Here is a 21,362-nt window from a genome sequence, read left to right as displayed (position 1 = left end):
AAATTACTGACTTGTACTCTGTTCTACTTTCATTTTGGCCCTTTGGACAACTGACATGTTTGACAATTTCCTATCATACTTGACTAGATAATAGTAAAGTATGGCCCAGTCTGGGCGCAGAAACATTGACATACAAAAAGATTGTTGCTGCCTCAGAAAGATGCCAATCTAAGCATCACTGAGGAAGCAATGAAATATAATATTAGTAGAACTGGGTAACAGTGTAGAAATAAACTATTTTAGCAAGTTACCACTCCATTAGTTTACCTGGCTGGGAATTTATCATATTATATTATTGTAACAGAAATTCACAGTGTGTAAAATACAGCTGTGGAAGAAGACTAACTTAGCTATTGCTAAGGGGTTTAGGTGGTACTTGTATATGGAAATAGACTTACGCCATCCATATCTGTATGGATGATTTTCTTTTCTACCTAGCTGAAATAGTTTCATTTGTTGGTTCCAAGGTAGTAGTAGCTTGTGCTCTGTGCTCCAGTTTGAAAGTGTTATGTGAGGATAGAAAAGTACCAATGCATGTATGCAGCAGATGACTGGCGCAGACCTGGCCCACTGAAGGTAACGGTGGGTTCTGAAGGACGCTGGTGGCGACAGGATGTTAAGCAAGTTGATGAGCAACAGGCTGAGAAGCCTGGACTAGAGCCGAGGTCGCTTCGCTCCCCCTCCCTGGTGCTTCCTGTCAAGAGAGATATTGCTTGTCCTGAGGTCCCAGATCCCAAATGCCTCAGTTGAAGCATGTGTTCTAGTAGGCGAATATTCAAATAGGTCAGGCACTGTGACCTGGACTGTTGTTTAGCTGTGCTCCAGTGTGATCAAAGAGATGAGTGGGAGGGGATGCAGCTAACGTGCTGGGTGACCTTCAGCAAGTGACTTCACGTCGCTGCATTTCTGTTTCCCGTAATGTGAAATGAAGATTGCTACACACATCTCTAAAACTGTTGTTTACATTTCTGGATGTGATCCATTATTTAAATGTAGATGATAACTCTAAATGTTGCTGACTTTCTGAGATGGTCTGTCAGATTTACTCTACACATCTAGTCTGCGGAAAGGGAGTCTTCAAGCATGCTTGGTAAAATGGTACCTCTGTTCTGGTGCAAAATAAGAAACTCCATTTGAGATTGATACAACATCCCCTGCTCTTAGAACTGGTTGAATGCTTATTTTTAACTGTACATTTTAAACAACAAAAACGGATTTTGCAGTTTTGTGTATAATTATAATGAGTTTATTCACGCTACTGAGCGTGGAAAATGCATACAAGATGCATCTCAGCTGCTTCTTCATCATAGTGTTAGATTCAAAATGACTGGACCAAGGATGATTAAATCTTTCTTGCCCCTCACCCACCTGACAGAGTTGTTCTTATGCTTTTAGTCATGCGAAGCACGTAATAAAGGTAGATAGTGCTGTAGGAAGGGGAAAAAAGCTTGGTCAGTGATACAGTACACATACAGACTCCAAGCTGCAGCATCTCTTGGTTTGTTTCACTTTTCAAATTCTGTTTACCACTTTAGAAGCAGATGGTGAATTCTAGAAGCCAGCAGCAAAGCAGGCAGGATCATGGATGAGATGTATAAAATTAAGCTCAGGACTCTGGAAGCCCAGTTGCCTTGTGTAGCTGTTGATGTTTGCACAGACAAGACACAAAATACCACCAGATTACAATTAATTAACAAATTCTGATCTTTTGGTGAGGCTTTTCACAAGATTTGTGTAAATAATAAGGGAACACGCAGGGCAGTGGGGGAGCAATGTTTCATATTTGAAGTGTAGGGTGAGATTTTAGTTTTGCAGTGGAAAAAATAAATGAGGGTGCGATCATACCATGTCATCCTGCTATTCTGTTGCTTGGTGCCATTGCAGCCACCCTGCTGCAGGCTGTGATTTTTGTCAGCTGTTAAACTGAATTTGACTTCATCTGTTTTGGATGAAAGGTCACTCAGAGAAACTCACAGTGAAGACTGTAACAAGCCCCTCAGTAGGAAAAGTTCTGTTTCAGGACTAACGCAGCTTGGTGACACTAGTGACAAAATTCTGTTTAACACAAGTCACGAGATCTGGTGTGATGGATGAGCTGTGTGTGACTTGCAGAGCTGTGACTTGCAGAGGCTGGCCCCAGCATGGCCAAGGAGAGCAGCCAGGACCCTCTCAGCTCTGCTGTTGCTATTCCTCCCCACACCATGTGCCTTCCATCCCTCCCAGGACCAGTATGGTAGAGATAGGTCTGTCTCCTACAGGGACAGCTTTCACTCAACTTTAGTTTCGGCTTTCCTCCCACTCCCTATAAAGGAATTCTCCACCTGCCTCTCATGCCCAGAGTTCAGATGTTTCCCTGGCAAACCTTCCCCTCCAGCAGAACCACAGGTGATGAAAGTAGTTCTGCACATGGGATTTTTCCCGTTAGGTAAATCCACCTTACCACTAGTTATAAGCTTCACCCTAATAGACTGGTGCTGGCTGCCCTTTGAGAAACTGCTCTGTGCCTTTGAAGCCTTGAGGCCTGAGGCTCAAGTGGAAATGAAGTAGAGGCCAAGAAGTGCGGACGGAAGCAGCATTTTCCTCTTTTCAAATGATATGGGTAGACAGGGAGGCCCTTCGCTAACTGTTTGCCGTTGAAATACTTCTTGTGCAGTGGAGCACTACTCTGATTTTCAGGGTAAATATCAATCGAAAAACATTTTTCAGGAGCTGGCCCTGTATAAATGGCCAGTATATGATAGAGAGGTCTCTTAGGTAGAATTAGTTTGCATGCTTCTGGTCTTCCAGTATGTACTCAGATTTTGTCAGGGTAGAGTCATTGCTTCTGCTTGTGTTATCAGGTGTCCTATTTTTCTTAACATGCTTTGTCCTAGACTTTTTTTCTTTTTTTCCAGAGCATACAGCACAGTTGTCACAGTTTGTTTTCATCAGGGTTGGACTCATTTATGTGAAGAAATAATCTGTGGAGTACTTACTCATTATACAAAATTCTCACACTGTCCTAATAAATTTGGCCTTAACTTAGTGTGCATAGTTAAAAAGGAACTGAACACAAGCTGAAAACCAATAAACCTTGCCCATTCCTTCCTAATGGATTGTGGACATGTTCATTATTGCTGCAGGTTGTGTTTGCCACTCATGCTCTGGCAAAGGTGCCCATTAAATCTAACACCTGCAAGCTCATTTTTTAGGAATTAATAGGAAACTTTTTCTTGTGCAGGCTGTAGCAGCATTTTATTTAATGGCATTTTAATTTAATTTAATGCATTTTATGTAATGGTATTTTTCTTTGGCTATGGGGGACTCTACCAACCTCTGTGTTTCTACCCTATTCACAGCCTTCTTCATAGGTCTGACAGAAAGGGATGTCTAAGGTGATAGAAGTGAAAAGGCCAAGCCAGTCATTGGAACTGGTGTGTTGCAGACATGCACTTACCTGTGCACAGACTTTTAAAAAATATACTTGAGAGGCACAAAACACATTTGAGAAGGAGCAGAACAATATTGTGTGGATTATCAACATTCTATAGCCATCCACATTCCATATGAACACACTAAATCAGAATGACAAAACTATGGACCCAATTTCTAATGTGGTGTCAAAGTTTGTCTGCTTGCTAGAAGTCAGCTGCTGGGTTGTAGGGCTGGTCAGCTTAGATGACAGATAAAATCCATATGGCTACCAAAGGGGGTGAGCAGGGGAAGCACAACTCTTTGGTTTCCTAAGCAGTGAGGACCCAGAAATTTAATTTCCAACTCTGTTAGTGACTCAACATACATGGTTAGCCCAGTCATAAGGTTAACACTTCAAAGAACGTCCATTCATTATGAAGGTCTCAACATCTGAAAAATCTTGGTCTTTTTTCCTGGAAGTGTTGTGAATGTTTAAAGCTGCTATTGGCGCAAAGGTACCAAATCACCACATGCTTCACTTATGGATAGATTTGCAGTTACAATACCTGCTAATCCCCAAGGTCTCCAAAATTAGTAGACATTTTTGAGAATGTTGTCTTCATCTTCTCTGGATCTTGTTTTCAACTTGTAAAATGTACATAGTCATGCCTTGCAGTTCACACAGGTATTGCAATGCATAATTACTATACAGGAATCCTTCGTGATCTTTGAATGATGGATTTTCCAGATGAAAATAAAAGTGTTTTTTACACTATCAAAAGCTTTGATGAATGGGTTCTTCAGAGACTGCCTCAGTCTCCATTCCCAAGAATAACCATGTGACTGCTTTGTTCAAGGAAGGTGTATATTAGTGGTGCTTAGACCAGGACAGTACCCCGGCTCATTCTCATTTTCACATGAAGATGCAGTAGAAGTCAGGGATTCCCAGGGTCACCCTGTGAATAGTATTTTCTTGCTTTGCCCTGACATTGAGTGTAGCTTGAAGTCCCTCTAATGCTGGGCTCATGCCATGAGCTCCTCTTTCCTGCATGCCTCTTGGTAGCTATTTGCTGTTGGTGGGTTGTATTCTGTTCTGATGGTGGCATCACAGGTGTTGGTGGAGAGGAGGAAAGTAATTATCTTGGCATTGTTTTTCAGTCCGTTTCAGTGAAGTTTCTCCAATTTGCTGTATCAGCAGTGAATGTATTATACAGCAATGTATTATACAGAAATATATTAATAATAAAATGCATTATATTTGTTTAAATTCCTTAAAAATGATAATATCAATAATAATAGGATGATAATATCAATGTTTCTTTACTTGTAACTTCAAGCATTGTTTTGAGTACCTGGCCAGCAGCCAGTTTGTCAAATTAGTGGCATAAGCCAGAAGACGTAGGAATTGATGGAAATTATGTCCAGTCAGACTCTGGTTTTGCACTGGAGCAACTTCGATACGTTTGATCACTCTCTTACATTATACCAGCATTTGTAGGATCAAAATCAGGCCAAACTTTCAATTTGGAGTTTATTTTCCCCAGGATGACTCCTGTGACTGGAATCTGACCTGTACAAAAGGAAGGTGTTTGTATGAACGTAAGCCCAAATGCAACTGCAGAAACAGGACAGAAAAACCAGTGTAACATTTAGCAATGGCTTGTGTCTGCTAAGGTGTTGGTATTCATGCAGGTTGTAACTATTTTCTGCTTCATTTTTTTTGAAGCTATAGCGGAAAAAAGTGGTGTCTTGAGTCATTCTACTGTTTATCACCATCAGATCAAAGGGCACAGAATTAGGTTTGTGTTTTCACAGGGAAGATTGATGCTGACACACAGCTGTCCTTTCCTCCTCCTGAACACATCAAGACTGAATGTTTTTCAGATGGCAAGCTTGGCCCTGGTTAGGAGTCTGAAATAAAAGTCCTATTGTCTAGAGTGTTTTGGTGTTTGCTCTAAAGAAATCATCAACCTTGGTTGTTTATTTTTTCTTTTACAGGAAAGGTGGGGGATGGGGTAGTCATCCCTGCATCTGTTTGCAATCCTCACTTTAAAAGTCTAAAAATAAACAAGTCCCACAGTCCACTCAAAAACTGTGTTTGCTGACACTCTTGAACAAGGGACAATGAACACTTCAGAATCAGTTTAGCTTAAAAAATTGTATAGACTGATTAAAAAAAAAAAATCAGTAGTGTGCTTTACCACTTTAAAATATAAAAAAGGTATTTTTAGACATCTACACAAACACAAATACTTATTTTTAACTTTCTAACAGGCCCAGAACACTACTGTTTGAATTCCTCTTTGTAATCTAATTTTTCTTTCCTCTCTTCTTCTGATCCTTCAGAGGACTGAGTTGGATGTAAGAAACCACTGAAATACTTCTGTGATGATATGAAAGGTTAAAGAATGTTATCTCAGAAACATGGTGTGCACTCGTTTTTTTGTTTCACACAAGGCAAAAGTAACTTCAAGCATGACAAATCTTTTGCAGGGCAACCCAGTGAATGGTGGTCTATATATGGCATTAGTTATGGTTTCTGCCGTGGGGTCTACATGAAATTATTGATAGCCAAGGGAGAATGGTAGAGACTACTTCAGGACAGACTAGATTCTGTGGCATCTGTAACACTAAAACTATTGCTAACATACCGCATTGCTATTATGATTTATGGAATGACAGAACAAGAGCAGGGACCTGTAATGGGGTGGTGCAGTGGTGTATGTGTGTATGCCTGTGGCCCCCTTTGAATTTCCAGGGTTTTAATTCTATTTCCTCTGTGTGTAGAGGTATTTACACAGCTATAAAGACAGCCAGTATTAAGAACTGAGGAGACAGCTGTAGCACATGAATAGACACTTGTTTGTATGTATTTATATACATGCCTATACATAAAATAAATACCAAAATCCACATTGTACTTGTAATTAAATTAGCGAGATATTCAGTGTTAAGATTCCCACAGTGTCCATTTGTAGCCATGGAAAAGCTAATTTTATCTGGATCTGCTAATTTCTTCTTTTTTTTTTTTTTTTTTTTTCCTTCCAATCTCTCTTTATTAGTCCCTTTGAAGCCTCCTAGTGCAGCAGAATCCAAAGACTGAAAAACAGAATTGCCTGACTGGTAAGTTCATAGCATTGTTATCTCTGGTTAATTTGGTTTAAGTGGAAAAACTGCTCAGAGAGTAGCACTGCTATCAGGAGTTGGTTTGATGTCTGTGGGTGGGGATGGAATCCCTGTCAAAACCATGTAGATTGCAAGGTCTCTTAATTCTTCTGTGTTATGGGGTTTAGAGACACAGTGGTCTCTTGCAGAAAATATAGATATTCCTAATGTCTCCAAAGACAGAAACTGGTTTAGTTGGAGAAAGCAGTAAGAGGCCCACATGAGACAGGGAGAACTTTAAACTCTGGAGGGGAGGGAAGGCTCATCTGGTGTTTTGCACCAGAGGAAATCTTCTGTGGGGAATCAGTAGGCTGTCTTTACGAACTCTTGAATTTCCTTCATTGTTTGGAGTTCTCTCATGAATCTCACTGGATTAGTCGCTCTTTGCTAAAATTCCTGGGGCACGTTTCAGTCTGTTCTTTCTTAATTTCCTCAAGCAGGCTGGTGCATTTTCTTGTTTATTTAAATCTTTGTCTCTCCATCTCAGGATAGTTTCTTCCCTCTGTAGCTGTTGAGTTACGCACGACGTCGGGTGATTACTCAGAACTTCCTGGAAAGCTTTTTGTTTATTTTACACAAAAGTACTCAGGAAGTTCCTCAACTCTTCCAGCAGAGCTGTGCTGCCTTCTGATCCTCTAACTGCACTCACTGCATTTTTGGAGGATGAGCTACAACCATTTTCAGTTCAGTATTAAAGCCAGGGTATATCAGTGTTGTTCCATATATTTCAAACGGCAAGACTACTTTTGAGATCTGCCGCACCTCAGTTAATAGAAAAATGTCTCCTCACTCATTGCAAGGGCAATGTGACAGTCAGGCTTTTCAATGTTCCCCACCAAGCCTGCCATCTTCAGTCTAACGTGTTTCAGCTCTGGGTGCAAATTTGACACCTTCGCAGCTCATCTCGCCCTTCCGCACACAGGCTTTCTGTCTCTCTTGGTTGGTGAGGCTTCACCCTGCTTCAGCCACTTTCCACAAGGCACAGACTCAGGCAGCTAAACATATGTATGCTAAAGACAATAAAAGGAGTGGAGGAAAAAAAAAAAGAAAGGAAAAAAACTGAAAAGGCTTGGCATGTGGGTTCTTCTTAGCCACACAACCCCTGGTGGCTCATTTCAAAGCACTTGAATCTATACAATTAGGCTGAATGTTTCCTGTGATATCAGGTGATGGAGCAATCATTTTAACGTATTTATATCTTGACGCTATACGCAGCTCTTGCAGCCCTCTGTGAGCAGAAACGTGCTGGTACAAGTAAGGGAGCAGTGAGAGACTGTCCTGTGTAGTCTGTGTGTAAAGTTTTAATTGTCCCCACAGACGTCACTCACTGGTGTTGTCAGTCCTTCCAGCTTCTGCACCTCCGAGTCCTCCACACCCACACAATGAGAGGTCTGTGGGAAGAGGCCTACAAGCGGTCGAATTCAGCTGTTGCCTTAGAAGTGATAACCCTCTGTAAACAAGGCCAGCCACTACCAGTGTGAAGGTGCTACTGATGTGGCTAAACCAGTTTAGAAACTACTGGTGCGTGAGAGCACTTGTAAGACTGTCTTTAGTCCATATAGGTTCTGTTGGCATCTTAGTTTCGGCTACCATCAATTGTACGATACTTTAAAAATTGATTATGAGGGCTCTACAGAAGTGACCTGTACTGACTTGGTTTCCATGGGCTGCTCAGATATTGCTGTTGTAGACCAAATAATTTTGCAACTGGCTCTTTAGTTTTCAGGCTGCATCTACATTTCCTCTTCAGGAAAGAAGGAGGGAGTGGAGGAAGCTGTTGGTGCTGGGGCCTGTGCTTGGCCTAAACAGAAGGATTTGGAGGGGAGACGGACTCTGAGCTGTTACCTTTCTGGCAACTCTGAAGCTCACCAGGGGCTTCTGCATCTGAAGGAGCAGGGTGAACCTCAAGACAGACTCTAATGATGGACCTGAATAAAACCCAAAACAAAACAAAACCACAAAACCCCCAAATACCCTGAAGCACCCATGTCCCTGCTACCGGAATCATTGCTCTTCAGCCAGATGAATCTTACTATCGAACAGCATTTAGTGGAACGTAATCCAAATGCTTTGGGGCCGAATTGCTTTCCAAATTACCGAGACTTTGTGTGGTTGGTAATTGGCAGTTGCTTGTACTTGTATATTCATTAGATACACCACCAATTCATTTGGGCCTTCTCCTCCACAGAAAGGACCATGCTGAGAGAAGACACAGCAAGAGAAAACAACTTGACGTTCAACTGAGTGGATTCAGTTCAGCCGTTACTGGAAGAGCGAGGTTCGTTTCTGTTTGTTCTCCCAGCATGCCCAGAAGGCCCACTTTGCAAGCAGGTGGGACTAGGCAGAATGCAAGTGCAATTTACCATTCCTGTTGTTTTATTGTATCAAGAAACTGGGAAGCTTGGTTTTGCAAGTGGTTGTTCCTAATTCTAGATCCTCTTTGAAAACAGATCTTAGAAATTCGTTCCAATGTGCCATGAAACAGTGAGTTATATTGAAACTGTAGCTTACTGCCTCTGACGAAGTATTAGTCAAGGCTGAAATGACGAGAGCTAGTAGCACTAAGTGTGCTCTGCTATTTAGTGCTCAAAAGTCATGAAAACTGGGTCATAACTAGAGCTCATGTAGAGCTTTCGTGGCTCACAGGTCATGGAGGCAAATTCTGACTACTTAGAAGGTGTCTTTAACATCGAACTTTCAGGTTTTATACTATAGGTGCCATTTAAATAAAATAATCTTGAATGATTTTTTGCAACGAATGAGATTTGTACATGTCTTATGACTTTACAAAATATTGGTGCCAAATCATATTAATTTGTAGCTATTTCAAAACTGGATCCAAGCCCAACAAATGTGTTCACAAAGCTTATGAAAACTGTAGCCAGTTAACACTTTACTTTCTTGTGGGGAAAAAAAAATAAATATTGCTCATTTCACACTTTCCATGCAAAATTATAACAGTCTTTTTGTCGGACAAGTTCTAAATCTTTCCAATATAAGACATAACTTTTTTTTCACTTTTGTGCATGGGAGAGCATGACATCTATCTCTAGTTCAGCTTTTTCGCCTTAATGCTTCTGAAATTGAGAGATTATTATTATTTTGGATTCTTAATCGGAAGCTGGCCAGACACTAGCATTCAAAGCACGACAGTAATTCTGTAGTGACAGAAAAATGATGGTCAGACCAGGCAAGTAAGTTCTGTAGTAAGAAACAAACTACATCCTTGAGGAAGACACACAGTGGTTGTGGATATATTTTGCTGTGCTGTTTCTATTTATTGCATTCATGATGTGTAAGAGCTCAGAAGTCAGTTATATACAGGCACTCACAAGCTTTGGTCTGTCTTTTTTTTGATTGCCAATACTACCTCCATTTTTGAGAAGGGTCTACACATGTGTGAAAAAGAGGAGGAAAGGAAGAAGTTGCTGAGTATTTAGTATTTAGTAAGACAGGAGAAAGTCTGCCAACTCATTTCACATGGGCCAGTTCACAGTCAGGCACTGGAGGGTTACAACTTCATGTCTATGAATATGGATTGGATTCAAACCAGCAAACCAGAGATGAAGTGATTTGTTTTCCTTTACTAGTTCCATTACTTCTTTCAACTCTTGCATTCTCTCTTTCCTAGACTTGATTATATTTGTCACGCAATGCGTTTGTGGCCAAATGAATATGTATGAAGTACGCACCACTTGTTTAGCAAGCGGGCAATTGGTTATGAAAATTGTCTGCTGGAAACTTTTTTCTACCTAGGTAGCTCTGCTTATGCTGTGGTTTGTTTTTTTTTGTTTTTCCTTTCTCCACCCAGCTTCCTCTTCCCCGCCCCCCAATTTAATTCTCTGTAAGTAATCCTGCTAATAGTTATCCGCTCAATTTGTAAGAAGCAATTTGTTTATTGTATTTGCAAATGAATGAGGATGGATTATTTGTTCAGTAAATCTTGTGGTCATCCACTCTGTAGTTGAGCCTCTTCCTTACCTGCACATATGTTTAATACTTTTTGATATTATTAGCATATTGCCTTCTTTAGGCACAATGTCCTTCTGCACACAGTCTGTGAGTATTTCTGGAAATAACAGAAGCTCAGTGTTTCCATGAGTAGTAACCACTCATCTTCAAGTTCCTGGAAAAATATCCAGAGGGGAATAAGGGAGGCCAGAACAAATTACAACTGGGAATGCATGAGTGTATCTGTGGATATTATTTTCCTGTTGTTCTTCTATTCTTAGAATTACACATAATCTAATGCTTCCTAAGACAGAATGAACTTAATGAAACAGAAAGATAATGGTAAATGTCTAACAGCTTTTGTGATAGAAGCACAGTTTTCTTTAGTTCAGATTTCAAGTGATTTGTTTGGCTTATATTTGAACTATCTTTTAATTTGTTTCTTTAGAAGACTAAGGTTATGAAAGAGGATTTGCTGAATGTTTTACTTGTAATGTATAGGCTAAGGCTTCCCAGAGAGTCTTGGAGATCCGGCAGTTCAGTACTAATAGTGACAGCCATGTGTTTTATAGTCTTTCCTACGCAGTATGTCAGTCTAGAGTGAAGGGAATTCATTGCAATGGATCTCAAGGAATGGCAATCTACATCTTGCTCTTCCAGCAGAGACTCTTTAGTATTTCCTTAACAGCAATTCACCTCAGGAGACTCCGTTTTGTAGATTTGAGCTTGGGCTTGTGAAACTTACTGTATCAATAACCTTCAGGGTAAGCACAGAATAACATTTCTCCTACTCCTCTTTTCTGCTTCTGGTGGGGGAGCTCTGCCAGTAATGCAAAAGGGTAGGTAAGACCCCATGGCTCAGATGGCTCAGCTATGAAATACTATTTGTGGTGTCTGTGTCAGGTCTCTGAGCACTACACTGAATTATTTCGTATTCACTATGAAAACCCTCTGTCAGAGAGAGATTATTTTGAATTACCACCAATCAGGGTTTAGCTATTGATTAAAGAGGATAAGGTTTTGTATACCACAACTTCATATTTAAAATGAGGATTACGGCACATCTAAGCAGGGGGAGTGTCATACTTCCTTTTGTTATGTAGGCAAAAGTTGCAAAAAAATCAGTACTGAACTTTATTTGAAGGGGTGGGCAGGCAGTGATATGTGCCTCATTCTAACATTTAAGCTCATTTTCCTTTCAGATTTGCATTCTTTGTGCTTTGCTCTTACAGATAAGGCACAAGGACTAGGTATTTCAAAACCATAGGTGAGCTACAAGGGACACACTGCAGTCCTTTTCTGTGTGAAGCAGAGTTTTGGAAATCTAGCAGTTGCTTAGTACTGCCTAAAATAATGATTTACTACTTCCTGTAGTTATTCAGCTGTGTCTTCATTTTTGTCCTGTGATCTCCTGATCTCATGGAAATGTTTCTGAGGGCATTTCTTTCTTCTTGTACTATTCTGGCACAGACATTATGCTGACAAACAGCTGATTTAATTAGCAGGGGGAAAGAGCAGCTCTAAATTTACTGCACGGGATTTTTAACAGACAGTTGCCAGCCTACTCTTGTGCAACTAAGACATTTGATTTTTTTCTGCCCCTCAGTGGAACTGCCCCATCTTTACCGTGTTTGACATTTAACTGTTCAGTTGAATTCACCCAGAAAGCGGGGGAGGAAGGCAACTAAATGGATTTCCCTGCTAAATTAAAACACAACTTTAGCTGGAACAAGTCATTGCTGAGATGAAGCAGCCACTAGCACTTGCACTGCTAAGGAGAGCAAGCAACGGAGACCACTCAGGTAAAGAAATACAGGTGCAGCAGCCTGTTGCCCTTGCTGGACTCACCAATGGCAGCCCAATCTAGGGTGGACATGAAATGGCATTTGCTTTGATGCTGCTGCCTTGGAGGATCACTGAGTGTGACACGAGCAACCCAGAGAACTGCACTGAGTTAAATTCAGATTCTCGCAGTGAAGCCGCATCTCAGCTGCAGGTGCTGTTGTTTGCTCTCCTGGATTGCTGCTTTCCAAACGCTTCCTCTCTGACCCACTCTGTTACAGAGCAGGCACCTTCTATGCCACAGACCGAAAACAAGGATGAAAAAACATGGCCCTTACCTCTAAGTGTTATTGTCTTTAATTTTTTTTTCTCCTTTTAAATACTGGCTTTCTTATCAGTTACACAAAATCTTTCTAAGTGACGCTGTATCTGACTAAACAGCTTTCATACTGCCTAAGCACAACAGTAGCTGAGGGGTGCATCAATTATGCTGTCCCTCAAGTGCAGCGAAATGGCAGAGTTTTCTTCTGAAGTTAAAATAAATGCTAGCTAACCGTAGTACTAGCTTACAGCAGTTTCACATGTTTCAAACACTTTTCAATAATGTTATTTTTGTTGTGTTTTGGGCCTTTGTCATTCACATTGAAACAGGTTGAATGGGTTTCATTAGGGCTGATAGAGTTTTGTGAGGGCTTTTTCAGGCTGGTTTATTATCAGAGAGATTTTCTTGTTGGGGCTCCTCTTGCCAAGGAGATAAGGAATTTTTGAAGCCCTTTTCCATCTGTATGGCAGTTGTTTGCATCACCAGTTGTTACCTACCCTCTGAAAGAACATTTCTTATTATTTTTGTAACCTGGACTTGGAGCTTAGTTGTGTTTGGCACACTTACAATTATTGAAAAGCACTTTTATGGTGTTATTAAGTAGAAATGGAGGCTTTTAATTTTCTACAGAAAGGTATTTTCTGTATGTTTGACTTGACATCCAGTAAATGGAGTTACCTGAGCAAAGAACAAAACTATCAGTTTGACAGTTATCTTTTCCATTAAAACCAGTTGTATCTGCTTTTGAGTAAAGCCCTTTTGTTTTTCTGTTTTTCAACAAACCAACAAATTCTTAATTTAAAAATCTCTCTTTTTTTCACTTTTTGACAAAAAGCCATAGGAAATCTAGGTGACACAACTTCTTGCGGGTTTTTGTTTAACCAAATGTAGAGGACAAAGTTAGAAAAAGACATTATTTGTTCACCATTTTAAGAAAGCCAAGCTAAATTTCAAGAATACCAGGATCAATGGAGGCTGCCTTGGTTATAGAGTCAGCTTATATTAATCTCCTTACCCGTTCTGATGCCACAGGTGTTATTGTTTCTTGAGCAAATACAGATATTAATATAATTTAATTATTTGTTTATAGGCCCTAAGAACAAGGAGTACCATCTTTAGAGGAAGCATAACCTGGCAGTAAGCCAACATGCCTGAAAGAATGAAGTCTTCTGGAGGTTGAGCAGTGTCCCAAGAAGCCTCAGTAATTTTTTTGTAACGTATTATACCAACACTACCACCTACAGGAGCTCAGCAAAAGGGATACAGTACTTTAAAAAATGCAAAATAGAACACAAATCAGGGCTTTTCCAGTGTGATCTGACCTTCCTCAATATCCAGCATTTTGGGGTAAATCCTTAGCTATTTCAGGAACTGTTAAGACACAGTTCTTGCCTCATGAATCCAAACATTCCTATGGGGAGCCATACTTCGATAAAGGCATCTGTTGTTGCATTGTAACCCGGTGTGCTAGAAATTTCCACTCTCTTGTTCTTCAGGTTTTAAGTGTGAACATGTCTGATTTAAATTAAAACCTCACAAACATCGATGGATCAGAAGCACATCTGCATAAAAACTGTGCACGTTACTATATTTGGTTTATGTATAGGTATACAACAGTACCAGTATTTTAGCCTGTGTGGTAGTCTCATTACTTGCACAGATGTTTTATGTATCTCATTGCTTTCAGTAAGCTGCTGTTAAGCCAGCACAAACAGAAATGTCTGCAAATAGATTAAGGGGATTTAAAAGAAAATATGTCATCACTTGTGGTATCTTTCAGTCATCCTGGACTTTGAGGGATTCTCTTTCCAATCATCCACTGTCATTGCTTACACTACTTCATATTATTTATCTGAAGAAAGGGAATGGTGAAGCTGTAGCTCTACAAAGTATTTATACTGAATGAATGGCAATTTCTACTTCCTGTCTTTATTACTTTCTTGTTGGTCATTGCCAAGCTAAGAAAGATGACCTATAAATAGCAGGTAAGTATAAATTTGCATCTTTAAAAGAAAGAAGTGCTAAACATTCTCGTGCTGGCCAGTAATGCACTTAAATTGTGGTAAAACTCAGTGGATTTCAGTGAAGCTTAGCTAGAGAAAAGTGCTAGGCCTTAATATGTAAAAGCCAAGGTTGCTTAGCATGCTGTGGAATCCTCTTTTCAATAAAATGCACCAAAATGGCAATTAGATCATCCTCATCGAAATTATCAGCGAGAAATAAATGTATTGAGAGTTGCTGTGGTTGTTTCTGTTTGTGTCATCTCATCCTCACTGGCATTTTGATTTCCTCTGCCAGCTAGCAAAAGCTCAAGTTTCTGAGGTGATACCCGTGAGATTTTCTCCAAATACTCTGTGTCTGTGCAATATATCCTCCAAATTTCTTGGAGTTTCATTCTTGTTTTGACAAGAAAATTTCAGCCTTGGTACATTGGTGTTGTAATCTCTGGAAGTAGCTGGGTCATATCTGCAAACCTGACTACCAAGTGTTTGGCCTTAGTAGGAGAACATGTAGGACAGTGTTTGGGGTGACTGTAGGACAGAGAAGGCAACCTGAGGAGCTTAATGTGCACAGTGACTGACATCGGCAGCTGCACTTCCCAGGTGGCTGGGGGGTTTTCAGTGCAGGAACTGCTCAGAAAGAGCATTCTCCATTTAATAGAAGGAAGTTCAAGGCAGCCAGGGAAACAAGGCAAGAAGGAGATTATTTGAATATTTAAGCCGCGACTTCACTGCTATGTTTTCTTTAGCTCTTCTAGGCTAGCTATGTTGCTTTCAGGTGTGTTTTCTAGGTAAGGAGATAAAATATTGTGAGCTTTTTAATAAGTAAACTGTGGAAGGAGGCAGTAAAAATTTGCTCGGGGAGGAGCTGGGCATCAAGACTCAGGGGCTGAGCTGAGACATATAAGCAAAACTCATAATAAAACATTAAAATAGAGAAGTAAAACTGACTCACCCAGAATTGCTCAGCAATGCTTCCTGTCGGCTCTGAGAAGGGCATTGATACCAAGTGATAGAATACAAGGTTACTGAGGGTCATTGTATCTGTAAAGGAGTCTCGAATAGCTGCCATTAGCTGCAGGATGTTGTATAAGCTTGCTTTCATGCTACACATAAAACTGGTGCTGTGTGATATCTGAGGAGTTCTTGGGAGGCTCTCCTGTGAGCTTTGAGCAGTAGCATTTGGGAAGCTCGTCTTAATTAGAATTTCAGACTGAAGCAGACCAAAAAAACCACCAAAACAGACCAACAAAAAAAGCCCTAAACAAACCAATCAAAAACCAAAGGTGTGAAAGGAAAGAAAACCACTGAAACAGCTTTGTCTGCAAAGTCAGACATCCAAAAGGTCACAGTTCCTGGTTCTTCCCCAGTGTCTCTTAAGTGTTTAGCCTCAGTATTTTCACAATCTTCTCTATATTAAACCTTTTGAACCACTTAAGACGCTTAAAATGAACAGTGCCAGTGTTATCTGTCCTTGGTGTTGGAGGTTAGGCCTCAGATTGACACATTACTTTATAATATAACATGTATTGAAAAGTTATGGTACGAAAAAGATAAAAATCAATATGTTTACTCAAAATAATTAAAAGTGAGCCATAGAATAATAATTATAACCTTGGGAAGTCATCACGAAAGTTTACTGTTCTCTGAAAATGATCTCCCCCTTTGCTTTTCCCATGATAGAGGAAATAGGGCTTTTTAGACAGGGGGATAACTAACTCCTTCTCTTGGGCCTTTGGCCAAGTAGTGTTTTGAGTCTGAAATACCCACATGCAGACATCACACACTGCCTGACAGTACTGAAATATTTTCTACACATTATATTTGAAAGGAGATGGGCAAGCCTTTCTATTGGTGTTTTACAAGTTTGCAGAGCGCACAACGATTTGGGGAAGTCAGCTGACAGACGTTTGATCAAACGGTCAGATGTTTACAGAATCAGGATTGAGTATGTTGTGTGGTTTTTTTCTTTATGTAATTGCAAAATTACAGTAGGTGAAAGCATGAGATACCAGCTCTATGTATGCGTCGCCTTTTCGTTAAAAAAATACTGAAATACAGTTGCGTGTCTTTCTCCAACTACTTCTAGATTGTAAGAAAGAGTTAATCACATATATGGTTTCCTTGAGATTGCTAAAACTGGCTTTAAGATCAATTATCAAACCACTCCCTTCCCTCATTTCCAAATGTAGATGAACTATATTTATTTAATTGACCTCTAAACTTCCACTGAGCTTCGTAGATGGGACCTTACAAAGTATTGTTTTCTTTCTATGTTGATGAAAAACCGATCGGTTGGCCAGCTTTAATGCCCCAGCATGATTTTGCAGGTGAGTTTCGGCCACCGCCAGGCACTTCACCAGGACTCAGAACAGATCTGACAGACCGCTTGAGGGAAAGCCAGTGCCCCTCTTAGAAGACCCATTATGATGAAGTAACCCTAAACGTGACACTGTTGTCCCTACTTGTACCTCTTTGTCTTCAGGCATGCCTTTTTGCTAAGCAATGCCAAAGCTTTGAGTCGGCTTGCTAATGATGGAGAAAATCAGTAAGGGAAAGGCTAAGTCTGAGTGATAGTTGCGTATGTTTTGTATGTATACACCAAAGAAGCATTCATGAAAAAGGGATGGTCACAAAAATGCAGGCATTTTCTCAGAAACATGAGCTCCAAGTTGTTCATAGGGAGAAAGCCTGGTTCAAGAACTGACTCCAAACTGTGAATTTAGGAGAGTAATCTAAGTCTCCAGAAGCTTGCACGACTTCATTTCCAAGGCCCATTGTTTCTGTGTGAAGCTTTCATACTATAGGTAAACAGAGAAATATCAGCTTTTCCTAAGTTTTCCCAATAGGAACACTTTTCATACCAACAGCTGGCACTGGCATTAATTAAGTGATGTGACATATAACCGGCTGAGCAGAGGATAGGACCTTGTCATGCGTTTGCTCCACAGAAAGAGTTTGTGTGCATGCCCAAATTCTCAGCAAACACCAGTAAGTGAAAGACCACTGGAGGGAAGTCTGGCCCTACCTGGGCAGAAGTTGTGGGACTCTTGACTTTTTACCACTAAAATCCTCTGTGTGGTCAGTTACTGACCAGCTGCTGGCTCACGGTACCTCGGGCACGTGGCAGAAATCTAATAAATCTGTAGTCTGAATTTTGTGTGGCAATGCGAAAGGCTTCAGTGCTTGATGAAACACTGTAAAGATGGCTCATGACCACTGCATTTGGTTTTACCAAGTTACTATGTTTTGATAGTTTTATTTATAAATTGTGAATGGTATTAGCAAGGGATGTGGGTTCTGTGAGGATGTTGTTTCCACCAGCTTTACACCACTGTGAGGTTGAGTACCTCTACATGGTTAGGTTAATTTCTAATTTACACAAGACTGAATTCAGAATCCAGCAGCATCTGTGAGGTTAAATAGTGTACGTGGTAACTATGTGGGTTTTTTTTAATAATATGCATATACTGTCTCTGATACTGTATGGGGCAATTAGCAAGATCTTCAAGCCCTGTTTATCTGTTGATGCTAAGAGAATATAGAAAGAATTAAAAGATGGTTTGTAACAGTACTGATTTGCTTGTTGCGCATTATTGCAGTTCATAAAGGTGTTGATTTGCATACTGGATGTATTCCTGATTTGTATGTTAAGGTTATTTCATTTCCTGTTATGGTTGTAATGCAAATGACCTTTATATACTGAGCAATGCACTATCCTCTGAGAAAAAGGCTCAAAGGTATTATTTTGGAAAGGTAGGGTGCAGGTAACATTTTACAATTGCTATGTTTTCTCTGTTCTCATTTTTTATTATCAGTGAAAGTGAAAGCTCTGTGTAAATCCAAATGTATAGCTCTCTGCTGCACCCAACACAGCAAACCCCTCAGTAGCTGAATTCCTTTAATTGAGTCTTCCAGAAGGCTCCAGGCAGACAGCAAGGAGAAAATAGATTGCATCAGTGATCTCACTGAGGTTGAATACACTGGAGCAAAGAGACTAGTGTTGGACTAAGAAGTGGAGGTATGAGTGTTTGGGGAAAAAAATAATAATCTCCCAAACTAGGTATGAAAGTATTCAGGCGATCTTAGCTGTAATTATCACCCTGTTCTTAGCTATAGTGATGTTGGGATTTAGGTAACACTTTTTATATGTGAATTGCTCATCAGATTGCTAATTACCTGATAACACAGGCAGTTCCTTACATGAATGCAGCTGCAAAAGAGATCTTTCTAGCAATCACCCATACAGGTAGCTATTGCAATTTTCTTTTTATCTTGTGTTCTTACGAGATTATGATTTTGTGACCACATCATGCATCTGTATCTATGTGCCTGCCTAATAATATCAGAGCACTTTCAACCAAATATGACAAAGCACTAGAGGTCCAAAAGATTCAAATTCCCTAAACATGTTAGGGAAATAGAAGACTAAATACAGGAAAGAGACTCAATTACTATTTCCACTGAGGGAAAGGTTGCAACATTTCCCATTTTCTATGAGACACCAGAGAGTTTATGTGATACAGACAGGGAAACAGCAGGAAACTCTTCAGTCCATTTTCACATTCTCAGACACAAGAGAATCCAACCATAAGATAAAAGATGATAGGAAACCAGATTTCGTTGCTTGTGATATGGTGGAGAGTTAATTCTGGCTTCTTATTCTGAAGCAGCTCTCCTCCTGTGAACAGAAAGAAACAAGAAGACAGAATTCAGCCCACACTTTTTCAGGCTTGCATGCAGTAAATTACTTGCCTTGTCATCCAAGATGGGTATCAAGAAAGGAACTGAGACTCTGGAAAAATTAACTGAAAAGACATTTTCCTGTAGGAAAATTCTGTTTCACTGAAACACAGATTTTGTATGGGGACATGCCATTTTCAGTGCAATTGCATGTAGAGAAATTGAAAACCAACTATCAATTAGACTGTGTCTTGTTTGCCTAGACATTTGTCTTTGTTTACAATGTATTTTGCATTGTATTATAAAATTATAAAAACATAGGAAAAACTTCTAAATTGGATCAAAACAGAACTTTTTTAAAAGCCCAGAGAGAGTCAATTTAGATTTCATGACAAAAACATTTTTTCTTTCAGATTCAGAAGAAAAATAAATTTTAGAAAGTTGAAATTTCCTGTAGACCACAATTTTAGTTTCTAATTGCTACCACCATCAACCATTATGGCCACAAGGAGCTTCCTTCTTCAGTGCTCTATCTAGAAGTATGTCTATTTCCTTCTAAATAATTTATACCTTCTATTTAGTGAAATTTGATTATTGAGGTCTAGCAAACCTTCTAGACTGAAGAATGCTAACTTGACTATTTTAATCTCTAAGTATGTGTGCTTATGTGTTTTCTCACACCATTGCACATGAGTTGAAAAAGCTGTTTCCATATCTATAAAATACATGCCAAGGGGGTGAGGTTATCAGGATTTTGTTTCTCAACATAATTCAAATAGTGTTTCTGTAAAAATCCATGCTGTTTTCCTCCTTTAGATTTTCTTAACAATGTTGTAACAATGAGGGACTCTTACGTATAGAGTAGGAGAGCAAAAATCATTGACATGGGAATTTTAAAATATTCTTTTAAATTTTTAAAAAGTACAAAGACCTGGTGCATTTTGAAGATTTGGATGGCTGAAGCAACGGTCACTAAGTCCAAGCTAAAAGCAGTTTTAAAACTGCAAAATCTTGAAGAGGCTGAAATTTTGTTTGGTTTGGGCTTGTATACATATCACAAAGTGGTGATGATGGCACTGCAAGCTAATAGGGAAAATGGTAGTCTTCTGAAAAGTCAAGCAATTTCGAATACAGTGATTTTTCTGTCTTCAAGCTTTAGGAACCAGGTGAAATGATACCAACTTGCTCAATTTGTGTAGTGTCTCCTGTCCTAAATAACAAAGATATGATGAGCTTATGTACTAGAAAAGAAAGATACTTTTTCACTGGAAAATCAATTCAATATTTTTAGCATTGAAGGAAGAAAATGTGTTCTTAAGGGAAAATGGTCTTATTTTTGGCTATTGTTAATTTGAGAAAATATATTTAAACCTAGTGGAAGCTTATTATGTTATGAGCCCATGGCTGAGGATTTTCTGCATCTGGGAGATGGTGTGAGGAAGGCAAGAGAAAAGTAATAACCTGAAGATCTGTAAAGCTTCCTAGAGATTCCATTCTCTCAGGCACCTTGTTTGTGCCAGAAGCTCAAGTTTTCCCCTCTCTGTTTCAGCATCTGAAACATCTCCTGTCAGCATCTCTGAGTTGCCCAGTTTTGGGGGAGAAAGTAAACTAAAATAAAAGAAGAAGGTGCTGAGACTGGGCAGTAATCCTGCCCACTAAGCTGTAGTTATTTAGAATTTATCAAGCCAGCTGCATGAGAAATAGCCCAGCAGTTTGCTGGAGGTGCAACCAGCAGCAAAGCAGCAGTTGCTGGCCCAGGAGAGGTGGTTTCTGGCATAGATATGAAGGGAACCGGTTCACTTTTTCCACTTGTGAGCTGTAGAGTGCTGCGTGGGACACTGCCAGTGTCCCCTGAAGTGAGTAATGATAGCTGGAAACCAACAGAACTGATTTGGTACAAAACCTGCTCTCACCTTCGCTGTCACGTAATTTCTTTCTTAGTCATCCAGGGCCAGATTGCTTATGGAAGCCTTGTCCAGTGGTGGACTGGAGATGCTTCATGTTCCATGTCGAGTTGACCCTGAAAAGTACTGGGTGCTGTGGCCTTAAAGCAGCCTAACACATCA

General features: G+C 39.9%; 1 long non-coding RNA gene across 1 annotated transcript in view; it reads left to right on the top strand.

The window, feature by feature from the left end:
- The first annotated feature begins 6,453 nt into the window (after positions 1–6,453).
- Positions 6,454–21,362, top strand: part of LOC110364736 (uncharacterized) — a 66,864-nt gene continuing 51,955 nt past the window's right edge. Inside the window, exons 1-2 of the long non-coding RNA XR_010472284.1 lie at positions 6,454–6,516; positions 8,747–8,836. This is a non-coding gene — a long non-coding RNA (uncharacterized LOC110364736). The remainder of the gene's footprint in view (positions 6,517–8,746; positions 8,837–21,362) is intronic.

This window comes from Columba livia, chromosome 1 (assembly GCF_036013475.1).
Source record: "Columba livia isolate bColLiv1 breed racing homer chromosome 1, bColLiv1.pat.W.v2, whole genome shotgun sequence".
Lineage (NCBI taxonomy): Eukaryota > Metazoa > Chordata > Aves > Columbiformes > Columbidae > Columba > Columba livia.
This window is presented reverse-complemented; position numbering and strand designations above follow the sequence as displayed.